This window comes from Oncorhynchus tshawytscha, unplaced genomic scaffold (genome assembly GCF_018296145.1).
Source record: "Oncorhynchus tshawytscha isolate Ot180627B unplaced genomic scaffold, Otsh_v2.0 Un_contig_3755_pilon_pilon, whole genome shotgun sequence".
Classification (NCBI taxonomy): domain Eukaryota; kingdom Metazoa; phylum Chordata; class Actinopteri; order Salmoniformes; family Salmonidae; genus Oncorhynchus; species Oncorhynchus tshawytscha.
The window spans coordinates 51,811-64,742 of record NW_024608656.1 but is presented as its reverse complement, the minus strand read 5'-3'; positions in this window follow the sequence as shown (position 1 = coordinate 64,742).

The window sequence follows — 12,932 nt, the reverse complement described above, 5'->3', positions numbered from 1 at the left end:
TCATAACAGACCAACTGATCTGTTCATAACAGACTACTAACTGACTGATCTGTTCATAACAGACTGACTGATCTGTTCATAACAGACTGACTGACTAATCTGTTCATAACAGACTAACTGACTGATCTGTTCATAACAGACTACTAACCGATCTGTTTATAACAGACTAACTGACCGATCTGTCCATAACAGACTAACTGACTGATCTGTTCATTACAGACTACTAACTGACTGATCTGTTCATAACAGACTACTAACTGACTGATCTGTTCATAACAGACTACTAACTGACTGACTTCTGACTAACTGACTGATCTGTTCACAGACTACTAACAGACTGACTGTTCATCAGACTACTAACTGACTGATCTGTTCGTACAGACTACTAACTGACTGATCTGTTCATAACAGGCTACTAACTGACTGATCTGTTCATTACAGACTACTAACTGACTGATCTGTTCATTACAGACTACTAACTGACTGATCTGTTCGCAACAGGCTACTAACTGACTGACATTACAGACTACTAGTTCATAACAGACTACTAACTGATCTGTTCATAACAGACTAACTGACTGACCTGTTCATAACAGACTACTAACTGATCTGTTCATAACAGACAACTAACTGATTGGTTCATAACAGACTAATTGAGTGATCTGTTCATAACAGACTACTAACTGACTGATCTGTTCATAACAGACTACTAACTGACAGACCTGTTCTTAACAGACTAACTGACTGATCTGTTCATAACACACTACTAACTGATCTGTTCATAACATACTACTAACTGATCTATTCATAACAGACTAAATGATTGCAAGTTTATAAAAATGTGGACAACAGCAATGCATCATGTTTTATTGTCTACTCATCATTGCAAGATTCATGTTAATCAGTGTCTATGATCGCCGTGTGGGTATTACTAAAAACCTTGTATGAATTGGTTTTGAACCGACTCAGTCCATTCATCAGTCAATGTGTTGTCAATGTGTTGTGTACTAAGTGGGTTGGTTCAGAGGGTCTGTTTGTTGAACCAGAGATGTATGGGATGTGTTTGGATTTGTCTGACTGTGTTTTTCAGTTGACTTTCCCATGCACTGTGTCACCCCGTCCTAGCATTTCAGTAACCTGAGTGTAAGGCAGACAACCCATTGGGCAACTGTTCACCATTCCTGTCAATATTGCCTGTGTCTCAAACACTACTTTAAATACTTCTAAACAACGTTGTGTAATAGTTGTTGTTCATCTTTTTGCTACTCTACTGAGTTCTAGAGTCCTGCAGGCTGATTGACTTAGAAGCTGTGTGGACATTTTCCTAGCTTTAAAAAGCAGCAAGTCATATCATTGATTCAAAGGAACATTGGGCATCTTGTGTGCTTTCTTGCAAAGCGTTGAGTTGTTCCAGACACATACAGATTAGATGCAGCCAGAATCTTCCATATTACCTCTCTGTTCCACATGTGACATATGACAGACCTTGTTTCTGTCCTAGGTTATTTAGAGACCCACTTTAATTGATGACACATCCCTTTAAAGTTTAGACGAAGTCTGTAGCCCTAGAAGGATGTCAGTGCCTTCAGGGAACGTGTGTGGCATGCTGTGACAGGGATTAATGAAGACGGACACGGCCGTCACTACTGCACCAAATGTCCAGAGCTTATCAGAGTCATGCTGTGACATGGATTAATGAAGACGGACTAGGCCGTCACTACTGCACCAAATGTCCAGAGTTTATCAGAGTCATGCTGTGACAGGGATTAATGAAGACGGACACGGCCGTCACTACTGCACCAAATGTCCAGAGCTTATCAGAGTCATGCTGTGACAGGGATTAATGAAGACGGACACGGCCGTCACTACTGCACCAAATGTCCAGAGTTTATCAGAGTCATGCTGTGACAGGGATTAATGAAGACGGACGAAGCCGTCACTACTGCACCAAATGTCCAAAAAGCACCAAAAAGGTGCTGTTGACAGGGGTGTGTTCTGCAAGGTGCTGTTGACAGGGGTGTGTTCTGCAAGGTGCTGTTGACAGGGGTGTGTTCTGCAAGGCGCTGTTGACAGGGGTGTGTTCTGCAAGGTGCTGTTGACAGGGGTGTGTTCTGCAAGGTGCTGTTGACAGGGGTGTGTTCTGCAAGGTGCTGTTGACAGGGGTGTGTTCTGCAAGGCGCTGTTGACAGGGGTGTGTTCTGCAAGGTGCTGTTGACAGGGGGTGTGTTCTGCAAGGCGCTGTTGACAGGGGTGTGTTCTGCAAGGTGCTGTTGACAGGGGTGTGTTCTGCAAGGCGCTGTTGACAGGGGTGTGTTCTGCAAGGCGCTGTTGACAGGGGTGTGTTCTGCAAGGTACTGTTGACAGGGGTGTGTTCTGCAAGGTGCCGTTGACAGGGTGTGTTCTGCAAGGTGCTGTTGAAAGGCTTTGCATGAGGAATCTCAATCTGTCGGGGCTAGAACGGTTCCTTCCTGTCTGTCTGGACATTTACTACTGAAATACCTCCATCCATCTTACGGTTCCTTCCTGTCTGTCTGGACATTTACTACTGAAATACCTCCATCCGTCTTGCTAGTACAGTTCCTTCATGTCTGTCTGGACATTTACTACTGAAATACCTCCATTTGTCAAGGGACTGTCAGTACAGCCGTCATCATGAGACTGTCAGTACAGCCGTCATCATGAGACTGTCAGTACAGCCGTCAACATGGGACTGTCTGTACAGCCGTCATCATGGGACTGTCAGTACAGCCATCATCATGGGACTGTCAGTACAGCCGTCATCATGGGACTGTCAGTACAGCCATCATCAACCCCATCCCCTGTGCTTCTCATGTCAGAGAGATTATCAGAGATATTTCAGGGATTACTAAAGGGCTTGTGTCATTGATCCTCCTTGGGAAACATATACAGTCCTCTATCTATATGACTGTATCATTGATCCTCCTTGGGAAACATATACAGTCCTCTATCTATATGACTGTATCATTGATCCTCCTTGGGAAACATATACAGTCTTCTATCTATATGACTGTATCATTGATCCTCCTTGGGAAACATATACAGTCCTCTATCTATATGACTGGATATATATCTTGTGCTGGGATTTTGAGTAGAAGTATCATCTGAAGTATAATACTAGTGTGGGGTTTTCTGATATGCTTGTAGGACTATGAATGGGCCATCTAGCAGAGCGTGCGCTTTTGAAACTGGTATCCTCTTCCATACTCATAAATATGTTCTCTGCTTACTGAATGTGCTGTCCCAGTGCTGAACAGCCCTGGTAGTGTTATTACTGAATGTGCTGTCCCAGTGCTGAACAGCCCTCGTAGTGTTATTACTGAATGTGCTGTCCCAGTGCTGAACAGCCCTCGTAGTGTTATTACTGAATGGGCTGTCCCAGTGCTGAACAGCCCTGGTAGTGTTATTACTGAATGTGCTGTCCCAATGATGAACAGCCCTGGTACTGTTATTACTGAATGTGCTGTCCCAGTGCTGAACAGCCCTCGTAGTGTTATTACTGAATGGGCTGTCCCAGTGCTGAACAGCCCTCGTAGTGTTATTACTGAATGGGCTGTCCCAGTGCTGAACAGCCCTGGTAGTGTTATTACTGAATGTGCTGTCCCAGTGCTGAACAGCCCTCATAGTGTTATTACTGAATTTGCTGTCCCAGTGCTGAACAGCCCTCGTAGTGTTATTACTGAATGTGCTGTCCCAGTGCTGAACATCCCTCATAGTGTTATTACTGAATGGGCTGTCCCAGTGCTGAACAGCCCTGGTAGTGTTATTACTGAATGTGCTGTCCCAGTGCTGAACAGCCCTCGTAGTGTTATTACTGAATGGGCTGTCCCAGTGCTGAACAGCCCTCATAGTGTTATTACTGAATGTGCTGTCCCAGTGCTGAACAGCCCTCATAGTGTTATTACTGAATGGGCTGTCCCAGTGCTGACAGCTCTGGTAGTGTTATTACTGAATGTGCTGTCCCAGTGCTGAACAGCCCTCGTAGTGTTATTACTGAATGGGCTGTCCCAGTGCTGAACAGCCCTGGTAGTGTTATTACTGAATGTGCTGTCCCAGTGCTGAACAGCCCTCATAGTGTTATTACTGAATTTGCTGTCCCAGTGCTGAACAGCCCTCGTAGTGTTATTACTGAATGGGCTGTCCCAGTGCTGAACAGCCCTCGTAGTGTTATTACTGAATGGGCTGTCCCAGTGCTGAACAGCCCTCGTAGTGTTATTACTGAATGTGCTGTCCCAGTGCTGAACAGCCCTGGTAGTGTTATTACTGAATGGGCTGTCCCAGTGCTGAACAGCCCTCGTAGTGTTATTACTGAATGTGCTGTCCCAGTGCTGAACAGCCCTGGTGCTGTCCCAGTGATGAACAGCCCTAGTGTTATTACTGAATGTGCTGTCCCAGTGCTAAATAGTATTATTCTGTGTTATGTGCATTCTGTTAATATCTCTACATCTGTCTGGATGAACATTCCTCCAGTGGCCAGAGGTCAGAGGTCAGTGCACTAATTGTTCATGTCGTAGAGGGATTCCAACACTTTCTTCTGTCTGTTTTACGGGCCGTGGGGGGCTCAGGAGCGATCAGCCCTGTTAAGCAGGCTAAGCAGGCGCCTCAAAGGCAGTCTTAACCCCTAAGTGGCACCTAGCAAGACCAGCAGAGTTTAAGAGGAGGTAACTGACATCATGTGGGCAGAGGTTGAAAAACAAGCTTCACTTTCAATCTGTAAGTTATGTTTCATATTGACATGACTTTCATATTATTTTATTATTTTGTAATTTGGGCTCCCGAGTGGCACAGCGGTCTAAGGCACTGCATCTCAGCACAAGACGCGTCACTACATTCCCTGGTTTGAATCCAGGCTGTATCACATCAGGCCGTGATTGGGAGTCCCATACGGCGACGCACAATTGTCCCAGAGTTGTCCGGATTTGGCCAGGGTACAATTTGTTCTTAACTTACTTGTCTAGTTAAGGAAAGGTTAAATAATAAATACAAATGATTGTGGAAAAATTATCATGGACAGATAAAAAGGTGATAATCTGTCAAGGCTTGCATAGAGTTATGTGATTACAAGCAGCAGTAGTTCCTGGTTTGGGGTTTTTGTCGTTGATTATTTGGACGAATCAGGATTGGGCGATTGGTGGTGCATAAAACTGGTGCTGTGATTTTCAACCCCATGTGCAGATAATACAAGTTTTCCACTAGATACCACAGTCACAAAGTCATAATTGTCTGTATCATAAAAATATATGATAACAAACATGTGCTATTTGGCCGTGATAAACACGGGTGAAATTAGCGGAAGGGAGGGGTATGGCCGAGTTTCCGTTTGCGAGGAGGAGACATCACTTCCTTCCTTTGCACAATTGTTAAAGCTGCAATATGTAACTTTTTGGGTAGACCTGACCAAATTCACATAGAATTGTGAGTTATAGATCTGTCATTCTCATTGAAAGCAAATCTAAGAAGAGGTAGATGTACGCTATTTCTATGCTTCCCGTGTTTAATTTCCTCGTCTTTTACTTTCGGTTTTGTACACCAGCTTCAAACAGCTGAAAATACAATCATTTAGGTTAAAGATCTACTACTGCTTGATTTGGCACATAAACTGATATCAGGAGAACTATGAGAACTTTACAAACCAGGAAATGGTGGAGCGATTCCTGCATATTGCTCCTTTAACGGCATTCCCCACAGAAGTACTTCTGGGTAACCGAGATTAATTATTGTGTCAGATAGTCATCTTCAAGTTTAGTGGGTGGATAGTCCCTCTGTACAGTCAGTGAATGAGTAAGTTTTCCAATATATTCCTTACACATGGAAGTTAAACTTGAAATAGTAACACGAGTGGATGGTAGAATGACTGACTCTGTCTGCCACTGTGTTGCTGCTGATGACAGGCATCTGAGGGATCGGTGCATGTCAGGCCAGGGTAGGAAGTAAGAATAGCCTTCTGAGACACCATAGAGTAGGTCACAGATGAGACAAAATGTCATCACAGGGTCAGAGCCCACCCAGGCTGACACACACACACAGACAGACAGACGGACGGACAGACAGACATATTCTCACAAGCATGTGCACACATGCACACTGTAATACACACATACACACTGTAATACACACATACACACTGTAATACACACATACACACTGTAATACACACACACAGTTTGTTTGAGTAGGCAGCAGAAGACAACATATTCAACCATGCAGAGCAGCTGACCTCCTTTTGATGTCCAATATGGAACATCACAACACTGCTATATCATTTAGGACAGTAAGCCTGGTAAATAGAATTATGATAAGCTATAGTAGCAGCCACAGGGTCCACGGCTGTCAGGTGTAGAGATGTGTGCTTTAAAGGGGCGACCTACAGTACTAGATAGTCTGTCTCTACATATGACATCACTGAATCCAGTTGTAACAGGTTGATACGATTAGAATTAATCAAGAGAATTTACAGTATTTACATATTAGATGACATCATTTCCTCAAGTTCATGTAAACATTGATAGACTGTAATGTTTCTAATATGTTAAGGTCAAACAGTGCTGCAGGACAGAGGTTTATAACATGTTAAGGTCAAACAGTGCTGCAGGACAGAGGTTTATAACATGTTAAGGTCAAACAGTGCTGCAGGACAGAGGTTTACAACATGTTTAGGACAGACGGTGCTGCAGGACAGAGGTTTATAACATGTTTAGGACAAACAGTGCTGCAGGACAGAGGTTTATAACATGTTTAGGACAAACAGTGCTGCAGGACAGAGGTTTATAACATGTTTAGGTCAGAACAGTGCTGCAGGACAGAGGTTTACAACATGTTTAGGACAGACGGTGCTGCAGGACAGAGGTTTATAACATGTTTAGGACAGATGGTGCTGCAGGACAGAGGTTTTATAACATGTTTAGGACAGACGGTGCTGCAGGACAGAGGTTTATAACATGTTTAGGACAGACGGTGCTGCAGGACAGAGGTTTATAACATGTTTAGGACAGACGGTGCTGCAGGACAGAGGTTTATAACATGTTTAGGACAGACGGTGCTGCAGGACAGAGGTTTATAACATGTTTAGGACAGACGGTGCTGCAGGACAGAGGTTTATAACATGTTTAGGACAGACGGTGCTGCAGGACAGAGGTTTATAACATGTTTAGGACAGACGGTGCTGAAGGACAGAGGTTTATAACATGTTTAGGACAGACGGTGCTGCAGGACAGAGGTTTATAACATGTTTAGGACAGACGGTGCTGCAGGACAGAGGTTTATAACATGTTTAGGACAGACGGTGCTGCAGGACAGAGGTTTATAACATGTTTAGGACAGACGGTGCTGCAGGACAGAGGTTTATAACATGTTTAGGACAGACGGTGCTGCAGGACAGAGGTTTATAACATGTTTAGGACAGACGGTGCTGCAGGACAGGGTTTACAACATGTTTAGGACAGACGGTGCTGCAGGACAGAGGTTTACAACATGTTTAGGACAGACGGTGCTGCAGGACAGAGGTTTATAACATGTTTAGGACAGACGGTGCTGAAGGACAGAGGTTTATAACATGTTTAGGACAGACGGTGCTGCAGGACAGGGTTTATAACATGTTTAGGACAGACGGTGCTGCAGGACAGAGGTTTACAACATGTTTAGGACAGACGGTGCTGCAGGACAGGGGTTTATAACATGTTTAGGACAGACGGTGCTGCAGGACAGAGGTTTCCCTTGATACCATGTATAACTCATACCCCATAGAGTCCCTGTTCATGTTTGGTCCTTCTGAAAAGATACCACACTGAAAAGGTTCACAAGGCTCGGCTGGATTCCTCACTGAAAAGGTTCACTAGGCTCGGCTGGATTCCTCACTGAAAAGGTTCACTAGGCTTGACTGGACTCCTCACTGAAAAGGTTCACTAGGCTTGGCTGGACTCCTCACTGAAAAGGTTCACTAGGCTCGGCTGGACTCCTCACTGAAAAGGTTCACTAGGCTTGGCTGCAGGACAGAGGTTTATAACATGTTTAGGACAGACGGTGCTGCAGGACAGAGGTTTATAACATGTTTAGGACAGACGGTGCTGCAGGACAGAGGTTTACAACATGTTTAGGACAGACGGTGCTGCAGGACAGAGGTTTACAACATGTTTAGGACAGACGGTGCTGCAGGACAGAGGTTTACAACATGTTTAGGACAGACGGTGCTGCAGGACAGAGGTTTACAACATGTTTAGGACAGACGGTGCTGCAGGACAGAGGTTTACAACATGTTTAGGACAGACGGTGCTGCAGGACAGAGGTTTATAACATGTTTAGGACAGACGGTGCTGCAGGACAGAGGTTTATAACATGTTTAGGACAGACGGTGCTGGACAGAGGTTTATAACATGTTTAGGACAGACGGTGCTGCAGGACAGAGGTTTATAACATGTTTAGGACAGACGGTGCTGCAGGACAGAGGTTTATAACATGTTTAGGACAGACGGTGCTGAAGGACAGAGGTTTACAACATGTTTAGGACAGACGGTGCTGCAGGACAGAGGTTTATAACATGTTTAGGACAGACGGTGCTGCAGGACAGAGGTTTATAACATGTTTAGGACAGACGGTGCTGCAGGACAGAGGTTTATAACATGTTTAGGACAGACGGTGCTGAAGGACAGAGGTTTACAACATGTTTAGGACAGACGGTGCTGCAGGACAGAGGTTTATAACATGTTTAGGACAGACGGTGCTGCAGGACAGAGGTTTATAACATGTTTAGGACAGACGGTGCTGCAGGACAGAGGTTTATAACATGTTTAGGACAGACGGTGCTGCAGGACAGGGGTTTACAACATGTTTATGACAGACGGTGCTGCAGGACAGAGGTTTACAACATGTTTAGGACAGACGGTGCTGCAGGACAGAGGTTTACAACATGTTTAGGACAGACGGTGCTGAAGGACAGAGGTTTATAACATGTTTAGGACAGACGGTGCTGCCGGACAGGGGTTTATAACATGTTTAGGACAGACGGTGCTGCAGGACAGAGGTTTACAACATGTTTAGGACAGACGGTGCTGCAGGACAGAGGTTTCCCTTGATACCATGTATAACTCATACCCCATAGAGTCCCTGTTCATGTTTGGTCCTTCTGAAAAGATACCACACTGAAAAGGTTCACAAGGCTCGGCTGGATTCCTCACTGAAAAGGTTCACTAGGCTTGACTGGACTCCTCACTGAAAAGGTTCACTAGGCTTGACTGGACTCCTCACTGAAAAGGTTCACTAGGCTTGGCTGGACTCCTCACTGAAAAGGTTCACTAGGCTCGGCTGGACTCCTCACTGAAAAGGTTCACTAGGCTTGGCTGCAGGACAGAGGTTTATAACATGTTTAGGACAGACGGTTGCAGGACTAGGTTTATAACATGTTTAGGACAGACGGTGCTGCAGGAAGAGGTTCAACATGTTTAGGACTCGGTGCTGCTGGACAGAGGTTTACAACATGTTTAGGACAGACGGTGCTGCAGGACAGAGGTTTACAACATGTTTAGGACAGACGGTGCTGCAGGACAGAGGTTTACAACATGTTTAGGACTCCTGCAGGACAGAGGTTCATGTTTAGGACAGACGGTGCTGCTGGACAGAGGTTTCCCTTGATACCATGTATAACTCATACCCTGAAAGAGTCCCTGGCTTCATGTTTGGTCCTTCACTGAAAAGATACCTGGACACTGAAAAGGTTCACTAGGCTCGGCTGGATTCCTCACTGAAAAGGTTCACTAGGCTCGGCTGGATTCTTCACTGAAAAGGTTCACTAGGCTTGGCTGGACTCCTCACTGAAAAGGTTCACTAGGCTCGGCTGGACTCCTCACTGAAAAGGTTCACTAGGCTTGGCTGGACTCCACACTGAAAAGGTTCACTAGGCTCGGCTGGACTCCTCACTGAAAAGGTTCACTAGGCTTGGCTGACAATACACGGGTCATTCTGTCCTTTGTTGTAGTGTCCATCACGTTTATGTATCCTGTGGATTCTTCACAACAGCTTTGTAATGGATGGTCAGTCACACTATGTTGTTTGAATCCAACCCAGTTAACCATGGTATCCTCAGGAATGAATCCAACCCAGTTAACCATGGTATCCTCAGGAATGAATCCAACCCAGTTAACCATGGTATCCTCAGGAATGAATCCAACCCAGTTAACCATGGTATCCTCAGGAATGAATCCAACCCAGTTAACCATGGTATCCTCAGGAATGAATCCAACCCAGTTAACCATGGTATCCTCAGGAATGAATCCAACCCAGTTAACCATGGTATCCTCAGGAATGAATCCAACCCAGTTATCCATGGTATCCTCAGGAATGAATCCAACCCAGTTAACCATGGTATCCTCAGGAATGAATCCAACCCAGTTAACCATGGTATCCTCAGGAATGAATCCAACCCAGTTAACCATGGTATCCTCAGGAATGAATCCAACCCAGTTAACCATGGTATCCTCAGGAATGAATCCAACCCAGTTAACCATGGTATCCTCAGGAATGTTTGATTGTAATGATGCCCCCAAGGAACCAACGAAGAAGTCATCCTTTTATTATCTCCCTCTTTCTTTCTTTCTTTCTTTCTTTCTTTCTTTCTTTCTTTCTCTTTCTTTCTTTCTTTCTTTCTTTCTTTCTCTCTCTCTCTCTCTCTCTCTCTCTCTCTCTCTCTCTCTCTCTCTCCCTCTCTCTCTCTATCTCTCTCTCTCCCTCTCTCTCTCTTTATCTCTCTCACCTCTCTCTCTCTTTATCTCTCTCACCTCTCTCTCTCTCTCTCTCTTTCTCTTTATCTCTCTCTCTCTCTCTCTCTCTCTCTCTCACTCTCTCTCTCTCTCTCTCTCTTTATCTCTCTCTCTATCTCTCTCTCTCTCTCTCTTTTATCTCTCTCTCTCTTTATCTCTCTCCCCTCTCTCTCTCTCTCTTTCTCTCTCTCTCTCTCTCTCTCTCTCTCTCTCTCTTTTCAATTTTCAATTTAAGAGGCTTTATTGGCATAGGAAACATATGTTTACATTGACAAAGCAAGATAATAAACAATACAAAATGAACAGTAAACATTACACTCACAAAAGTTCCAAAATAATAAAGACATTTCAAATGTCATATTATGTCTATATACAGTGTTATAATGATGTGCAAATAGTTACAAAAGGGGAAATAAATAAACAGAAATATGGGTTGTATTTACAATGGTGTTTGTTCTTCACTGGTTGCCCTTTTCTAGTGGCAACAGGTTACAAATCTTGCTGATGTGATGTGATGTCACACTGATGTCACACTGTGGTATCTCACCCAGTAGATATGGGAGTTTATCTAAATTGGATTTGTTTTCAAATTCTTTGTGGGTCTGTGTAATTTGAGGGAAATATGGGTCTCTAATATTGTCATACATTTGGCAGGAAGTTAGGAAGTGCAGTTCAGTTTCCACCTCATTTTGTGGGCAGTGTGCACATAGCCTGTGTTCTCTTGAGATCCAGGTCTGCCTTTCTCAATAGCAAGGCTATACTCACTGAGTCTGTACAGAGTCAAGGATTTCCTTAATTTTGGGTCAGTCACAGTGGTCAGGTATTCTGCCGCTGTGTACTCTCTGTTAAGGGCCAAATAAATTATTTCCAATGTGTCAAGTAATTATCTTTTTGTTTTCTCATGATTTGGTTGGGTCTAATTCTGTTGCTAATTGTGTTGCTGTCCTGGGGCTTTGTGTTTGTGAACAGAGCCCCAGGACCAGCTTCCTTAGGGGACTCTTCTCCAGATTCATTTCTCTATAGGTGATGGCTTTGTTAGGAAGGTTTGGGAATCACTTCCTTTTAGGTGGTTGTAGAATTTAACAGCTATTTTTCCAGATTTTGATAATTAATCTGCATGCATTATTTGGTGTTTTACGTTGTACACAGAGGATATTTTTGCAGAATTTTGCATGCAGTCTCTCAAATTTGGTGTTTGTCCCATTTTGTGAGTTCTTGGTCGGAATTCTCCCTCTCTCCTCTCTCTCTCCCTCTCTCTCCTCTCTTGCTTTCTCTTTTCACATGATCCTGTCTACGTTTATGTGCTGTTCAAAATATATAAATACAATACAAATGTATTGAATAGAAATGTTTTCAGAGCAACATAAATCTGACGTTTTACATAATGCTAAGAGGAATTCAGTAAGTGTGTGTACAGTCAGCTGAAAGGGCATTCACAGACTAAACATTCATCTAATATCACTGCCATGAATCCAGAGACCATTCAAGTAAGGACACTGAAATCTCCTTGCTTGTCTTACATAATGTTGAAATGTTGAGCACACGGACACAGTCAGAACTGACAAGCAACACATATTAACGGGTGTATTTTCAACACCAGCTAACAGCTGTGGCAGTTTGCGACGGTGAACCTCTGCACAGTCAAGGCCAGGGTCAGTCACTCTGTCAACACACTGTCTTGATGGGTTGATAAATCCTTCAGGTTTCACAGCCAATAACACAGCATCATGGCTAGCTGCTATTCTTCATATGTGTTCAGTTTCCAGGAACAGGAAACTCTTACAACCCCTGCCAATCTATTTCTATGTGAACCTAGTTTATGTTCAGACTTTATGTAGGCATTCCTCTCTAGGTCTGTTCATGAAGGATTTATGTATTTGGTAAATGAATGCATGTCACTGAGAGTTTTTCCATTGGGGAAAGGAATATTTTGTCACACACAATCAGCAATTAAAGTTCATAAAGCTATTCAACTTGTGATGATAAATGTTGCTAGTGGAAAGAGATCTAGAGAAACCATGTGTGGTCTGTCGGGCCCTAGTGGAATCTGAACCCTTTATAACAGATTTCAAAGAGCCAGCTAATAGTATATTTATTGCCGTTGCTCCTTAAGAGTTATCCCCACTAGAGGACAGTGATTATGTGGAACTGATTTAGGTTTGTGTA